At 44.0% G+C, this 13,325-nt stretch overlaps 1 protein-coding gene across 6 annotated transcripts in view; it reads right to left on the bottom strand.

Moving 5' to 3' along the window:
* Window positions 1-13,325, bottom strand: part of Khdrbs3 (KH RNA binding domain containing, signal transduction associated 3) — a 157,918-nt gene that overhangs the window by 18,696 nt on the left and 125,897 nt on the right. The gene's annotated exons all lie outside the window — the stretch shown is intronic.

The raw sequence follows: 13,325 nt of genomic DNA, 5'->3' as shown, positions 1-13,325 counted from the left end.
GTTGGTTGGAGAGATGATTCAGTGGTTAAGAGAGCATGCTGTTCTTGCAAAGGACCTGAGTTGGTTCCCATATCAGGTAGCTTACAAGTGCCTGGGACTCCAACCCCAGGGGATCCAATGCCTTAAGTCTCCATTGGTCCCTGCACTCATGTGCACATATTCATATATACACATACATATAATTTACATGAAAATAAAGCCTTTAAAATTATAAAATTATGTTGAAATATTTAATAGTAAATTTATTTTATAAAGCTGAGAGGTATTAAAATATAAATTTTAACATGGCATTAGTGTCAGTTTATACACTATGAATTTATATGAAAAAAGTCCATTTACTTGTTATTATTCCAGAAAAACAAAATGATTTGCTTTACTTATCATATTCAGGATTTCTAAATACTTTAGAAACTGAACAGGGCTGGGGAAGTGGCTCAGTGAGTAAGAATACTGCTACACTAACACAAGACACGGGTCAGTCGCTAGAACCCATGTGAAGGTGCTCACAACTCCCTGTGCCTCCAGTTCCAAGGGATCTGAACTTTCTTTGGCTTCCTGGGGCACCTGTACTCACCTGAATATATCCAAACAGACACAGACACACACACCCTCACACAGACACAGACACAGACACACACACACACACACACACACACTTAAAAATTCTTTTAGGTTCAATTCCTATTTCACAAACCAGAAAAATGTGGGTTTTATAGACTTAGAAATATGTCCTTTGAGTAATGAAACTAGGTAACTGTGAAGCCATGATGAGATTAAGACCCCTGTCAATGAAAAGCCTACTCAATTTCTCTGAGCCCAGAGCCTTATATTCCCCAAGTTAGTAACATCTGACCTTCCAGACCTTTCCCAGAATGCCCAGAAGTCTAGCATAAAGTCCTAACTCAGGCAAGGTGCAAATGGCAGCAGGATGTCCTTCCCTACCCCAGGTTTTAGCCCATACACTCTCCAAGGTATGACATGTTCTGGCATTGGTCTCACATCACAGGGCATAGATCCTAGGACTTTATGTATGGGCACAGGGACCCCAAAAGCTGTTTCTGCCCACGACTACTCCATCATGGTAGCCAGACTCCAGGGATACTGTCAGCCTTTCCCAATCTCATATAGATTTTCTATAAATTGTTCTTTACAGTTGCATAGGAGTAGGTTTTCACAGATAAAGTGACATGAGCCTGTCAAGTGGTTAGAGAACATGTTGCCGGAGCCACTGGAATCTTCAAAGTCCATGTTGGTCACTCCTGTGCCTTTGTGCCTTAGACCAATGCCTGTCCAGCTCACATCCACCTGTTTCACACAGCTGTTGGAGGGTTTTTTATTATTAGGTGTAAAGCACTCAGGAACAAAGGCAACCGTTACGGAGCCCTGCACTGCTAAGGGCTAACATGCCAGGGTTTGCCTTAAAGTCTCAGTTGGGACCGGATCCTGTTCTCCCTGTTGTAAGCAGCACCGTTCTGAGTAGGTAGCTCAGACTGGAGATTCAACTTTTACAAGTGTCTCAGACATAAGAAATGCTCAATCAAAGACAGAAAGGAAGGATGCTTAAATAAGGAAAGTGTCTTGTAATGCTTCATAAGCCACCACTGCAGCTGTGGTGTAGATGACAGGCTGATGATGACGTGGGGTAATTAGAGTTCACACATGCAAAGCACTTTCACTGGCCTGCCATTATATACAAAATAAATGCCGGCTGCTGTTCCTAACCCGATTGTTATAATTAAGGTTGTAAAGCCTCATTTCAGATGTAATAATCACTTTGTCTAATAAAAATGTTTTAAATGCCAATCAAAGATACCAGTTACCTTCTGCGGTCCCTTTCTTCTGTGAAACACTTTAAGTGTCACCTGCACGATAAATGATATGAACATGCTGCCTGGTACTTTGTCAAATCAGAGAGAAGAAAGTGATCTAGGAGGGTCATGTGGCCTACCTATGGGCATTCAGGCTACACTATCTTAAATCAGTGAATAGAAATGATTATTTTCAGACTCTCAGATATTAAGCTTGGATCACTTGTCACAGCGACACACTCCAATGCATCTGCTGGAAGGTTTCACTCTCTGTTTAAAGTTCATCTCCCCAGAGAGCCTCCGAATCATTCTTCCTCTCCTCTGTTCACCACAGGGACAAAAGCACCAGTTTACACACTGGAAGACACACGCCTCAGAACACATCAAGATGCCTGCGTCCAAGGCTCCTATCTTAATGGAGGACCTGCTGTAACCACAACTGTCTGATATGATCTAGAATTACCACAATCCTGCTGACACAGCTGTGAGGCATCCTGTTAGGCTCAGTGAAAAGACTGGGCGTAAATGAAGGCAGAGACATTCCACGGAATGGAATCAGGAATGAATAAAGGCAAGCTAGCATCCCCACCCATCATTCTCTACTTCCAGACTGGATGTCCTGTGGTCAGCTGCCATGATGCCTTCCCCCCAAACCATGTGTCAAAGTAACCCATAAGTTGCTTTCGTCAGGGTATTTTATGACAGTAACAGGAACATAGCTAATACATGTGGAATGCAGTGTAATCATGGAAGAACTCGTTATAGATGATGTACTGCACTCGGTCTTCTACACACTCGGTCATTCCCAGTGATTTGGCCATTTCATTGTAGAAATCTGTTTGAAAGCAACACCTTTCACACTATCACTGAAGACACACGCAGCTCCCACACTATGCGGTGCGAGATGATCTTGATGGCTCTTCAGCATCCTCTTCATTCTAAGCTTGTGGAACTGATACATGGCACCTACTATGTGCCAACCTTGGGGATGCAGTAGCAAACATGACTTGGTCTTTGAAATGAAATGTGGCTAATGTCCAGTCCCTCATACGGATCAAACAAGTGGGTATGCCCAGTGTGGTGATGTAAAACTTGGGACTCTAGAGTGGTGCAGATCAGAGAGGGGAAGGTTGCTCAAGCAGTTGTAGGGGACATGGAAAGTTTTCTAGGAAGAACAAAGGTCTGCGTTGGCAAGTAGTAAAGAAGCCAAAGAGGGGGAAAGCATGCTAACTGAAGACTTACAGTCTGACACAGGATGAGGAAGCAGTTTCAGAGACACAAAGTGATCTATCCAAGGCCCGTGGCAAGGCTACAAGTTGGGAAAAAGCCCAGTTACGCTGACTTGCTTTTCACTAACATCTAATTTAACCATCAATCACGGCAGTCTAATCTGTGATACGTCTGAGTGCTTTAAAAAGAAGGCCTGTCACTTCAGCTGACAAAGGAGATTACTGGAATTAAAAATCTCATGATCAAATCTAACAGAAAAAGCCAGAGACACTTCCAAGGTGCAGAAAACAGCCCCTCTGGGTCACATACCCATGAAACCAGGCACACAGCTGGTTCTTTCAGATAGGTATACATTTCTTTGCTGTAAGTACACTTTATCTTAGCAAATAAAATAAGTTCACTTATACATCAAGAAAGAAAACCAATAAGATAGGCTGCCTGCTAACATGCACATGTTCTTTATTTTAAGATTTATTTTTATTAGACTAGTATGAATATTCTGTTTGCATGTGTATATGTGTATTACATGTGCCTGGTACCTTCAGGGGCTAAAAGAGGGCACCAATTTCCTGGCGTTAGAGATGGTTGTAAGCTGCTGTGTGGTTGCTGAGGCCTGACTTTTTGTCATTTCCAAGAGTGGCCAGAGTCATCTCTTAGGCTGCACTTCTTCCTGATCAGTGGACTCCTGACAGGTGAGCTAGGGCTGTGGATGGGAGCCAGTGATAACCTCTCTGCCCAGTCCTCGGCTTCTCGGCTCCTGTTACACAGGAAGTCATCATGGAGACAGGAGAAGCTTCCAGGAAGCATCCTACTAGAAGACTGACCTGATGAGAAGAGGGATGGATAGGAACACCTGAAGCCTAGACTTCAAGCTTCAAAATGTCCTCTCATTAGCCAGGAAGTACTTTCCAGTCTGCTTCATAAACAAACAAACAATTGGGCTGATTCATGGTAGCACAGCTCAAAAGATCTGAGAGAAGGGTATGGGTGTGCCTCAGTCCTGACCCAGAGACCACAGCCACCCTTCCTACGGGAACAGAAGAGTCCTGCACTTGCTACTTCAAGGATGCAGATAACGCCGCAGAATTGGAGAAATTATGTTTTAACTAGAGCACGAGAAAACGAACATGTAAAAGGATAACAATCCTTTGTTGGTAAGACCACCACTGCCCAGGTAACCCTGGTGACCCCTGTACAGAAGCCTCCCAATGTGCACTCCATGCGTTTCACAGACCACGAACAGGCATCATCACTGTGATGCTAGGTAATGCCAGGTGGACAGCTGCACAACCAGGTCTTCACCTTAGACTGGTGCTTTCCATCTCACTGCATCCACTTCAGAAGAAGAGATCAAGGGAGCAGTTACCATGAGACAGGTTTTGAAGTAAATGGAGAAGCCAGGTTTCGGTTTTCTTTGTGCAAATTTAGGCAAAGTTAATTCTACTTTCTCATTAGGAGCACTGTTTGGAAAAGCTCATCTTTCTTGAGAGTGCTGCAAAGTGTAAGTGAGGCAGAGAGGTTGCTCAGAGACACTGTCAACAGTATTATAGCAATATTCTCTCCCTGGAAATACTGATATCACATGATCTAGTCAGTCAGCATGCAGTGATGCCTGAGAGCAAAGTGCTTTCACATCATGACACAGACCCAGTGATAATAACAAGAGTGGACATTGTCTTATACTGGCTGCACCTCACTGTCACTCCCTAACTGCACTGCTTGTGCAGGAGAAGACACACCCTTCCACCATCCCAGCAGTTAAATATAAGGTTTCAGAGGAACACACGCTGCTCGTGCTCACACAGCCAATGGCAGAGTCAGAACCCACAACTGGCCTTGCTGCACGCAGTACTCAAACCGCACACAGGATTTTCTAGGTAGAAGCAACAACAAGATGCAAGGTGGAGAATGTGACAAGTGGGCCTCAGGGGAGGAGAGCATGGAACAGAGTTTGAGAGTCGTTCTGGAGGAGCAGAAGGTGGCTGAGAATGAGCTTCGATAGAAAGAATAGAGTGTTATTGTAAAAATATAAAATTAATAAAGAGTAACGGTGTCTTTTACCCCGCTAGCTCTGTACCGAGGTGTCCAAGATATCTGCTAGATATCTTGGCACACTTTTCTACACTCAAACCCTCACAAAGAACACGCAACACAATAATCTTTGACCCAATTGGTAAGATATAATTGCCCACTTAAACATACAAAGCCCGGTACCATCCATCCCTTAGGAACATTAATAACAACCTGTAAATACACAGAGCAGAATCCTAACATCACCTGCCATCTTGTCCTGTCACGGCTTCTCTCCCTCTCTCCCTCCTGTCTCTTCCTCTCTCCCCTAGTCTCCTCTTCCTTCAAACTTCTCTCCCGCCCATCCTTCCTTCTCCTCCAATGACAGGCCTCCTTCTATCCTGTACCTGCCTCACCTGTGACATCATCCTACAATAGAGTATGTGTTCAAGTTCCAAAACCATAAAATCCTTTTTGTGGGGCAACATCGGAGTTGAGGTGAGGGCCTGCATGTGCTCTCTGTGGTATAAGGGAGACCAAGGTTGAATGTGTATGAAGTCTCTTTGTTAACTTTTCTTCCTATTAATTCTGGTACATTTTCTGGAGAACCGATAGGTGTTTGGAATGGCTGCACGATAGGGCAGGTTGAAGACTTCTTTTTATATATGAGTTTCTCATTTGTGTTCATATTCTTTCCAGCAGACGAAATCTGGAAAGTGTAACATTAAGAGGGGAATGACTTCTGGGAAATGACTCATCCCAGAAAGAGGGAAAACACAAGTTCTTTTCTCAAAGGCAGATTCAGGAACTTGGGATGAATGAAAACTGTTTGCTGAAGAAGCTAGCACAGTTACTGACTGATTAAAAAGTGTATTTACAAAGAACAGACGTATGTCAGCATCACTAGTGTGGTGCTTGCCGTATTTGTGGTCTGTGCATGAGCTTACAGGATAGACAGCTACATGTGACAGACTGTGTAGGAGCACGGTGCAGACTGGGAATTCTGATAGGGAATGGGATACCAGCAAGAATACCAAGAGGAAACTCCAGTCAGGTGGCTTGCCAGCCATCCCATCGGGCTTTGAGAAAATTCAGTCTGATGTCATGCCATCCTTCTGTAAGTGGGAGTCAGGACACCTTTCTAGCTTATTTTCTGAGGGTTTCATAGTATCATTCAATATCCTTTACTCCTGATTTGCTATTTCCTTTTATATCCTTACTTATTGATTAATTACATCAATCTTGGCAATGAACAGTCTTTTGATTATTATTATTTCCTTTTCTTACAAATTTAACTGATGGCTGAATGTCTTGTGAGAAACAACTGGGAATGCAGAAATAGCTACAGATGCAGAGGGCAGTCCTTGGTCTGGGTGCTGATGTGTCTGTGTTTTCCATAGGAGAGCACTACAAACAAAGCAGCCAACATGCAATATCTGTTTGTAGCTTCTCCCTTGACCCTCAAAGTCAGCACCGTTGATTCAACTTTATCTTTCTTCCACAGCTACACATTCTCTCTTTCTGCTGTGATTATGATAACCCCCCAGATATTTGCTCAATTCAATTCTTTACAGTAACCCACGTACACAGTCCCACCTGCAATGTGAAGTGACATACTTGCCAATTTGGGGGACCAGAGCCTGGACACCTTTGGCAGCTACTGCTTTACTAAACACAGTTGCCGCCACAGATGATATGTTGGTTGTCCAAACAACACTCTCCATAAGAGGGCATTGGATCCCTTGAGAGTGGATTTACAAGCAGTTATGAGGTACCCAACATAGGTGCTGGGGACTGAACTTGTACTCATGAACTTGGTTTCTCTAAAAGCAGGACATGAGGCTATCTCTCTAGCCCCACAGCCTTTGGTTAGCTTTAAGTCTTTTTGAGACAGGGTCTCAGTGTGTAGCTATGGATGGACGGGAACTTTCTGTGGAGACCTGGCTGGACTAGAACCCACCTGCCTCTGCCACCTGACTAATTTCAAAGTTTGAAATGTGTAAGTTATTTCAATTGCATTGCTACTTAGTTTAGACAGAAAATGAATGTAACATCGTCTTTAAAAGTTCTTAGACCAAATTACTTAGAAATATCTTAAAGGGAAATGTAATACTTTCTATTGAAGATTTTGGAGTTCAAATAAGAAACTCACAGTACTTGGATGGCCCAATCCATGACGCAGTGCATTCCTGGTCTTTTGCACAGAGGACTCCGCTCACACAGACTACTGTTCTCACAGATGCTTTTCACTCAGGCAAGCTCTTGAATTGCTTTCCAATCTTAAATCAATCTTCTCAACAAAGTCAAACATGCCTAACTCATGTATAATTGCTACCATCAGAACTTAGGCTTTAAGGGTGGAGAGTGTTAGGCATTTTGCTCATTGACGCTTCCTTAGTACCCAGAACAATTTTAGGTGTAGTAAACCTTGTGCCAATCTGATGAACAAATGAATGGATGACGCTAGAGAAATGACAGGAATTTATATTTGGGGGGCAGGTAACTCTGTTAGATTGTGCCAAGTTCTTTCAATATGTGCACCACCCCATTTACACAGTGCTTACTGGTCAGCAGGAGTGGCCCTCAACCATGGCTGCTTGTGGAAAGGTTCTGTAAAGTTAAAGAAAAACAGAAACAAACTTATAGATAGCTAACCTACGCCAAGACCCAACTGGAAGATGAGAAAGAGGTGTTGCTCAGACACAAGCTTTGTAATTGCTGCACGGGCCTCTGTGAGCCCAGGTGGAGAGCACGGGAGTGTTCACACTTTCCATGCCATTTCTTCCTGTTCCCAGTGAGGACGGTCATAGCAGCAGACATGGACTTAGATGTTGTTCTTGAGTCCGAGAAACCTCCTGTCAAATTATGCTTTAATTTGAATATGGAAACCAGCCTCTGACCAATTCTTCCAGAAGCTACACTGCTTCCACACAGGAACTGTCCTAATAGGTAGCTGCCGTTTTTTAGTCTTACAGCACGGATTTCAGAGCTGACCCAGGCAGTGAGTAAAGAATAGGTCGGCAGTTAAAATCCAGGCAGACATACTAGGCAAGACAGGTAAAACACTCAACTATTTCTAATCAATAAAGTCTTGATTCAGTCTTACCTGGGACACTTTTATCTCTACTACTTCTGCTTCACTGAGAGCTCTACCTGACCTTCTCCATTGCTGAGAACATATTCTGTGGTACACTAACAGAAGACAATGCCAAAAATAAAACTATAGCCCACTTACTTAAAACTTAAGTAATTATTGACAATAACTGGGACAGAACAATAGCTACCAGCTGTGTGATAAGCTATTAAATATAAATTATTTCATATCAAGTAATGTAAGTGTTGCCCTTCCACTTGCATCCACAAACCAACATGTCGCAAAGAGACTTTACCCCAGACTGCATTCCTCACTGAAAGTAAGTATATCATTTCCTGTCTTAATAGAGCGCGTGGGAAGGAAACTAGGTCCTTCATCTAATCCTCTTTACCTGGATGCTCTCAGAAATCCTTGCCCCCATCTCTCTGATAGAGCTCCTACCGTGGAGTGCTCACTGTAGTGCTCTAAATCCAGGCACACCTATAAATACAACTTTCTTGATAGCAAAATCCCTTTCCAAAGAATATAGAAACAGTTCAACAAAGACTGTTTAACCAATGAGGTTTAAATACATTTTGAAGAATTCAGGCACTGACCTGTTTTTTATAACTCATCAAATTCTGACCACAGGCCTACTGACAGCCGTGAGAGCTCTGTAACAATCTAACTTCACGACAGTTTTCAAGCATGTCTTAGGGGACTATGAATATGCAGACTGCTTATTTCTTGGTATTGTATCGAGAGGAAAGGCTGTCAAAGGTTTTGGACATGAAAAGTGGTTTCTACAGGCTGAACTCCCCGTCGTTCCCCTTCTAGGAAATGGTGTGAGGGGGTTCCAGCAGTGTGTGCTGTCTCCTGCACGCAGCTACGGTGACTGACCAGAGCACTGCCACGCACACCGCATGTACTAGTTCATTTAAACACACAGCCACAAGGAAGTTCTAGTGCTACACTTTTGTGAGAAGACTCGAAGAAGTTCTGTTTCCTGGCCAAATTCATACAGGTAAGGGCGTAAAGAAGCTAGAATTAAACCTAGGTCTACACAAATTCACAGGCACTATTTTCTTTACTAAACCTTCATGTTCAGTTGGAAGTTAACATTAGTTAACATAGTTAAGTGACTACATAGGTGCATGGGTGACTCTCGAGAGGGTCATACCACTGCTTGTCCTGGGAATGCATAATGTCCTTCATTTCCTCCCTCCCTCCCTCTCTCCCTCCCTTCCCCCCTCCTCTTTAAACCATCCTGCCACATTACTTATGTCACACCATTCCCCCTCCCCCCCCCCGCCTTTAACCAAGGCAACATTAACTTTGCTTTAAAAAGATCACATGAATGTAAAACTTATTAGGAAAGCTCTTTTATAAATCAATAGAAACACATTCTAAGGTTGTATGAAAATTAGAAAGAAGACAGGGAGATTGTGCAGCCAAGGATTAGAGTTGGGGTGTGAAACCAACACACGCTCTGCTCAGATGGCTCACCGCACAGTCCACAGTGCTAAGGAACTTCTTCCCAGTATGCTCACCCAGCATAGCATCTGTCACTGCTATGAATGGCTGATCATAAGTACGACTGCAATCTTTCTCAGCACTATTAAGCAGATGGCAGCGCTAAATCCAAATGATGTCGTACATCTCCCCGGTGGACTGTGTTTTCATACTCTACCGCTATTCTACAAGTCCTCGGTGATAAATCTCATGTATTCTCAAGAACATTAAACAGTGAACTGACAGTGGCAATTGATTTATTACCACGAGGCTGCCTTTGCCCCTAGAGAGTCTCCATACACTTATGGAAGAAGTGTGTAACGATTCCACCTGTGAGCACTGTTCATGTAGCCTGTACACTTCTCGCCATGCTCTCCGTCCACACACTTAACATTTTAGCACTAGCAAGCAGGACTGGGCTGCGAACTGAACTGGACAGGGATGCAGGATGACTGTTCCCAGCATTTCCTTCTAAGATGTAGGACAGGCAGGCAAATTGGATGACAAGCATGACAGCACCTATCATGGTAACCAACGCTTGTCAGGAATGTCGTCACACCTTTGATGTAACTATGGGGAGAACATTCTTTTCTCTGTTTCATTTAGGAATTTCTTGGACCATTTTCAATGCAACGAAAGCATCATGTTTGCTAAGCTACGCTATGGAGGAGGCCGCTGACAGGGGCTGCGGGCTTCACGTTAACTGCTGCACTATTGCTGCACTATTAACTGTGGCGCTGGAGTCGCCATATCAGTCACTTGCAGTTCACTGACAAGATTATGCCACTCTCGGGGGACGTCATCAGGATCCTGCCTTGCCGGGGGAAAGGGCCTCCTCATCTCTGCTTTCTGGCCACCTTGCCAGTCCCTCTGCACTTCGAAGTCTCCTTGGCATCCCTAAAGTCACAGCTGAGGGCCTCTGCTCATTCCCAGCTGCCCTTCAGACATCCTGTCAGACTGACAGTCGATTCAGACAGATCTGCTCTACCTATTAGGACTCTTTCACCCATGTCTCCATCCTCTCTGCTGTGTTCACAGTGGAGCCCAGCCTGCCTCCTGCAATGCAGAAGTCCATCCATTCACTGCCCTGGATGAAGCTTCCTTGCTGTACTTTCTCAAGGGTCACTGATTTCTTTTATTAGGTTTTTAATTACCACCACCCCCTTTTCTTTTTTTATGGAGTATTCCACTAAGAACAAGTCATCTATTGGTCAGGAGTATAATTTCAGTTGGTATCTCTTTGGTCAGTGTATGTCTCATACTGTATTACAGTATGTGTTCACAGTTTTAATGTTCAATTTGGTTTCTTAAAAAAAAAGTCTGAAGGGCTAAGCTGTATCGAGGTGTGTGTGATGGGCCAGGCACGCTGCATGCAGTGGATCTCATCCCCTCAAATACCTTCACCACCACCACCACCACCATCACCACCATCACCACCACCATCACCACCACCACCACCACCACCACCATCACCACCACCACCATCACCACCACCATCACCACCATCACCACCACCACCACCATCAATCACCACCACCATCATCACCACCACCACCACCACCATCACCACCACCACCACCACCATCATCACCACCACCACCATCACCACCACCACCATCACCACCACCACCACCACCACCACCACCATCACCACCACCATCACCACCATCACCACCATCACCATCACCACCACCACCATCATCACCACCACCACCACCACCACCACCACCATCACCACCACCACCACCACCACTATCACCACCACCACCACCACCACCATCACCATCACCACCATCACCACCACCATCACAATCACAGCCAACATCACAATCATAGTCATCATCACAAACACAGCCACTATCAATCACTATGACCATCACCCACCACCACCAACAACAAATTTGGCGACAATTTTATAAAGCATGGTAAACAAACTTTAGACTATGTATTTAAACAGGGCTCCTTGGTGTCATAACTAGCTGTTATCAATACAAGAATGTTTGCTTGGTGCTTAAATGGTCACATCTTAAGTTAAACGGCATTTACAAAATAAAAGTTCCAAACTATTCTCAACGTTCACAGGCCAGTTCTAGAGATCATGGTGTGCCTTGGTGCTAAAGATACTGACGGAAACCACCACAAAGTGGACACTAGGCACATAGGATAGCAGCTGCCATTTAAAACCCCACCCAGCACTCTCAGCTTCTAACAGTTCTACCTATCTGCGATGAAACAAGTCAACAATTTTCAATACAACTTTTCTTGGCTCCATAAAAGTTTTAGAGTTAGGCAAAAGCCTAAGTCTAAGTCCCTTTGGTTGTGCCATCCCAGAATAGTTGTGAAACCTCTTAACCCTCAGATTCCTTAAGTGGAAGAGTCTACCGTTTAGGTCACCGTGACACAAAATAATACACAACTAACTTGCATGACCAATGCTAGACTTAGTTCACTGCCCAACAATGGGATTCCATTATTAATAGCGTTCTCAGAAATTTAAAGTATCTCTGTGGTAGAAGAGATGGGAGAAGACGAAATGTGTACTTGAAGGTATTTAAAACCCTGGGTACAGTGGGAAATTTAATTCATCAGATGTTACATGCTATTGCTGGACTCCCTCAAGGTCATGTGTACCTTTTGAGATAATTTTTCTTTTATTTATATTTGTGATTATTACAAGGGCTAGATATTTCTTTGGCTACTTCACAGCTGCTTAGAAATACAGACTAAAATTGTCCTAAGGGTGTAGGTAAGATGTCAGATGTAAACTAATCTGACTTGCTTCAGAATGGAAGGGATCACATCTGGGAGCTGGGCTTCCAGGAAGCAAAACAGAGGAAACTGGATGCTCAAGTCAGGTCAGGTCAGGGCCAGGGTCTAATGGCAAAGGCCATGCATTATCTGCTTATATTCATCACCACAGCTACTTGGAAGTTGTATACCCACAGGGATCAATCAAAACTTTCCAATGAGCTGTAAGTGACAATTAAAACAACCAGTCAAATTTCTCGCTTTAGTAACTGTGCTGACATCATACTAGTTAAATGTGTGAAATTAAATGAACTGCACTGTTTTATACTACAGTGTCTAATTCCAAGACAAGATGCTTAACATTGAAAGAAACAAGCAACTGTCTAAGACCTCCAGACAAACACTTGACTGTGATACAACAGAGGAAGATGGTCAGGACTTAGCAAGCTTTAAAGCCTTTTCTGGAGAGAGTCCTTCACTCAGCAGGTATGACAGGTGGTGATGTCACCTCTTGTCTTGCTCTATCCCACCCATCTTCCAATCTCTCCATTATGGCAAATCTAGGAGAGCAGATGGGAGGTCTTAAGTGAGGCCTTCCTGCTCTTCCCTCATGGCTTGGACACACCTACCTATAGGGTCCTTGCAGATTTCTGAACGCAGGCTTCCTACAGCCATCCACCTGTGAAATGAGAGGTGACTTGGAGGTGTGAATGGAAGACAGCACTAGTGTTCTCCCTACTGGTCCTGGAGCAGAGCACAGAGTGAATGACATATTTACCTCCTTGTCTCACATCAGTATGGCTCAGACCTCCACAGGGAAAACAGTCATCTACCTTATAAACAGAGGCTTAGAAAGCTTGAATCAACTGCCTGAAAGTGGTGTGTGTGTGTGTGTGTGTGTGTGTGTGTGTGTGTGTGTGTGTGGGCGGGAGGAGGGAAGTGCA

Source organism: Rattus norvegicus, chromosome 7 (genome assembly GCF_036323735.1).
Source record: "Rattus norvegicus strain BN/NHsdMcwi chromosome 7, GRCr8, whole genome shotgun sequence".
NCBI classification, from domain to species: domain Eukaryota; kingdom Metazoa; phylum Chordata; class Mammalia; order Rodentia; family Muridae; genus Rattus; species Rattus norvegicus.
This window is presented reverse-complemented; position numbering and strand designations above follow the sequence as displayed.